Below are 4,978 nucleotides of genomic sequence, written 5' to 3' on the forward strand. Positions count from 1 at the left end.
GATTCGGAATGCTCGTCACGGCCAAGGCCCTGATTCGGGTTGTGACAATATGTAATTAATAATAAAATAGGAATGCAAAATTTACAGAAAGTTAGAGAAAGGCCCTTGTATCAATTTTCCAGTCATTTAAGGCTCTTTTAAATATCGAAATCCATCATTGTTGGAACTATATTTTCTGGAGAGCTAAAATGCTTATATTACATCTCAACTAACAATAATTTTCAAATTCAAGATATGAGTTGCAAATATCGATGTATAATCTCATAGACTTTATAATCGAATCGTTATTTATCTCACTTACCTTGATAATATATCAAAAAGATGATTGTTCAAATAAATTTTTTATATCTTTTTGACAATATAATATGTGTCTTTTTTTAAAAAAAATACTAATTAATTTCTATATGGGATATAGACGCAACACGCTTCATAGACTCTATAAAAGCAAAGTACGTAATACATTTACATTTATGAGAAACATAGTTTGATGAACTAGCATCAGCAGCCTATAACTTTACCAAATTGTTTGTTAATCCATTGTTTCCTTTCTCATTACAGGTTAGAGTAAAGTATCTAGTACCCTCCTAAACTATGATCAAATTTGCTGCGACACACTCCCATTTCACAAGGTCCCTATTACCCTCAAACAAAATTTTTGCATATTTCTACCAACCTTTTTAGCTGACGTGGCATATTAGATGTGGGCATCATTTTTATGTAATAGAAGTGTCACGTCATCACAAAAAGATTGGTAAAAATACGCTAAAATTGACTCCAGGGAAGTAATAGGACTCCTTTGAAGTTTGAGGATGATGTCGCAACTTTGATCATAATTCAAGGGGGAGGGAAGGGGAGGGGATGATACTGGATGCTTATCTCTACAAGTTATTCTGAACAGATAACAACCAAAGATCTTAATTATCATCACGTTCTGCAGCATCAACATCAGAATCTTCATTATCATCATCATCGTCATCATCAGCATCATCAAATTACTCATCATCATCATCATCATCAAATTCATCATCATCATCATAGCGTCGTACATCTGTATGATGTGACTTGTGGAAATGAGAAACTGTGTGTAACCTTGATAAATATAGATTTACCTTGACAAAATTAATACAAAGTATTTCACTTCTTGATATTTCAATTATTTTATAAAAGAGATGAATCCAAGTAAACCTCATTTTACTAGAATTTATACACTCGATACCTTAAAATTCGTTTGTAATGACAACAAAGAGAGAAAACATCTACTCTTCATTTTTCATTTTATTTTTATTGTAATTTAATGGCATGATTTGACATTAGCTCGTTTGTTCATTCAACCCATCTTAACCCGCCCAACATCGGCCCAACTTGCTCACATTTAGCAAGCTTAAACTAAAGTAACATAACTGCTCAAAAATATATTTAAGGGGCCATTTTGAACTACCCTCGAATATAAGGGAAATTCTTGTTAATTTCTCTTATATTTTAAGTAGGATTTTAACCGAATTTTCTCAAAGTTATTTTTGTGAAAGAATATGGGGCAAAGCTAAATAACTTTTGTGTATGACTTGACTTGTGGAAATGAGAAATAGCGTGTGACCTTGATAAATACTATATACTTACATGGATCGGAGATACGAACATTCACGGGGTCGTTTCCAAGTTCTTCTTGTTCTTTTTGAATTCGTGCAGCAGATTCCCCAAGTTTGGGAAGAAACATTGTTAACTCAATCAGCTGTAGTGTCTGGATATCTGCAAACTCAATGGGTATCTCTTTCAAATTTGTGCATTCTTTAAGCACGAGGCGCTTAAGGACAGGAAAATTGTCATTTGTGGCTTTCCAGTACTTGACATCATTATATTCAATTAGCAAATCCTTCAATCGAGTAAATCCCCAGACATTTGGATACCATTTTTCTCCACAACAAGCATCAACCATCAGCTTCAGCACCTCAAGGTTAGGCAATTCAGCTATGATGTCCAAGTACGACCAATGAAGATAAGTTGCTTCCAACTTCAACTTCTTGAGCGTTGCTGGAAAAGATTTTGCACTTGCTGGCAAAAGTCCACTAAAACAATATGTAAGACTCAATGTTTCAAGTTGCTGCAGATGGACAAGATTGTTCAGAAGGCCATCAGAGTCAATCTCATATGCACTGATTCCTAATTCTTTGACATTCTGAATCCCCATAATAACCTCGTTGGTGCAACAATCCAAAGACAAGTAAGAAATAGTTTGTATGTTTGAAAAACCCATGTGACTCCCTTTGTCAGCAGATATGCTTGGGGGATTTGGCAGGTAAAATTTGGGCAGTTTGAGATGGCTTAATTGCATTAGTCCCCAAATCTCCTCTGGACAAGTTACAGGAGGAGACCCTTGAACAATGAATGTCTGCAGATTCCATACCCTGAAAATTTCTGGAGGTATCGCACTGCAATGATAGGTACCTCAACCAGATGAGGCTCAGTATCTGTACAGAGAAATTATCAATCTCTTCGTGTCTCAACTCAAAAAATTGAGTAATTTGAAATGAAAAGGCTTTGATTGGTGAATTAAAGTTGAAATAGAGAAGAATTTTGAACGAACGTTTTCCCTTTGAAATTCAAGCACAGGTCGTATATTAGATCATGAACCTTACATGATCTAATTTTTGTTCCATCTATACTTTTCTTGCTGACAATAACTAGACATCTATCGACAAGGTCTTGCAAACACTTCTCAGCCTCTCCTTCCAAATCATTTTCCAACTTTAGGAACCCCTCAGCCATCCATGTTCTCATCAATTTCTTTGCTGGTATCTCACTGTCTTCTCGAAAAAGCCCAAAATGCAGAAGACATGCTTTTAGATTGCTAGTCAAGTGATTGTAACTCAACCCAAGCACATGTGAACATTGTTCATCAGGATCATTTGTGATAAATGACGTGAAATCTTTGGCAACACTTCCCCAATCCTCTATTGCCCTTTTAGATTTGAGAAGTCCAGCAACCACGACAATAGTTAGTGGTAATCCGTGACATTTCTCTACGATTTTCTTCCCAATAGACTCAAACTCAGATGACAATGCTTCATTTGAAAATGCTGCACTTTTAAAAAGGTTCCAACTCTCATCTTGATCCATGACGCCCATCTACATAGAAAGATTCTCTGTACCAGCATCATGAGCTACTTCATCGTTACGGGTAGTCAACAATATTCGACTCCCCGCATTGTCTTCAGTTGGAAAGCACCGTCTCACGCCATCCCACGCTTTACAACTCCAGATATCATCCAAGACAATTAAGTACCTCTTTCTCTTTAAACTTTTCTGCAGCATGTCTACTAGCTCTGCTTCACCTCTCGTCTTAACCGTGTCATCCGTTTTGATCGTTGATCGCAGAAGGCCCAGCAAAATTTCCTTTCTGTTGTGCTGTTGAGATACAGTAGCCCAGGCACAAACATCAAAACGGCGTAGAACTGATTCATTATTGTAAACTTCTTTCGCTAAGGTTGTTTTACCTATGCCTCCCATCCCGACAATCGGGATGACTTTGTGTTCATCAGGGTAGGTTATAGTCAGATTTTCTAACAAGCGTTCCTTTTGATCATCACGTCCAACCATATTGTTGTTAAAATTCAGAATATCGTTTGTTGAACTTGAAAAATCATGAACCAATGATTCCTTTGATACTTGTTTGCCTTTATCTTGGATCTTTGTCGACTCTTTCCAAACATGATCAATGTCCTTTGCTAATTGTTGAAGGATTTTACGAAACTTTCGGCGTGTCCATATATTCGAGATTCCTTTGAAAAATCTTGAGCCAATGATTCCTATGGTGCTTTTCTTTTCTCCCAGTACAGTTTCAGTTACTCTTAGTTGAATTGTGTGTTCAGCAATATTTTCAACTTCTTTTACCTCATCTTCAAAATCCGTCATTTCTCCAAAAACATTGTTTTTCTCAAAGTTCTTGACAAATACTGGGAACTAACTTTTTCACGAAGAGCGCAAAGTTCTTCTCTGTGATCACATATTAGAGATTGCATGGGCGAATTGGATGTCAAGAGCGATTCTATTGTTCTCATAAGAGAAGTCACACTTGCATGAGCCATATCTACTGTATTCTCGTTTCTTTCCTTTGCGGTTATGACCCGAAAGCTGCGGGTTGCAAGATGTCAATGGTATTACAAATAACGTCATACCCATTCTTTAGTATGGGAACATCTTATCTATATTGATCGGATCAATAATAGATTTGTCCATGTGAATCAGGTTTTTGATTAATTTGTAATTTTTAAAAGATTTTGGTGGGAGGGTTCTTTAAAAATAAGTTCTGTCAATTCTTGGGATCTTTTGTTAAATGGTCTTTTCAAGTCTTTCTTTTTAATTAAAGAGACTACAAGGTTTTTTTTTTTTTTTTAGAGAAATGACCCATTTTTTTATACAAATCTATTATCTATCCGACCGATATATAGACATATCAATTATCGATCCGACAAATCGATTATCAATCCGACCTATATATGGACAGATCGATTATCAATCCGACATATGAGAAAATAGAATTAGGCCATTTTGCTAATTAATAGCCAAATTTTCTTAGTAGGCCATTGAAAATTTGAAAAGGCTTAATAGCCAAATTTTCTCGCAATTCTTGACAGTTGGTGATTTGTGGAATGATTTATGACTTTTACCACTTATAGTAAAATTTTAAATCACAAATAAATTAAAATACTCAAAAGTGGGTCATTTCTCTCTCTCTCAAAAAGGACTTATTAAAAAGCAGACTTGAAAAGGTCTGTTTAACAAAGAATTCCAATCCCTTGTACAAGGATGATATATACAAACATTTCAGTAATAAAATGACAAGAAGGTCAACTAACCTCTCAGTGGCAGATAAAGGTTAAATGGACTGCAAACTAAATGCTTGTACTGCTGCAAATATAATGACAAGATAATAGAGAAATTAAACACAAATATGAATAACAATCAACAAATGAATGAAGCA

The 4,978-nt window shown here is 35.4% G+C and overlaps 1 pseudogene; it reads right to left on the minus strand.

Annotated features, from left to right (window-relative positions):
- Positions 1 to 412: 412 nt before the first annotated feature.
- Positions 413 to 4,978, minus strand: part of LOC107877463 — a 4,752-nt pseudogene continuing 186 nt past the window's right edge.

This window comes from Capsicum annuum, chromosome 7 (assembly GCF_002878395.1).
Source record: "Capsicum annuum cultivar UCD-10X-F1 chromosome 7, UCD10Xv1.1, whole genome shotgun sequence".
Classification (NCBI taxonomy): Eukaryota; Viridiplantae; Streptophyta; class Magnoliopsida; order Solanales; family Solanaceae; genus Capsicum; species Capsicum annuum.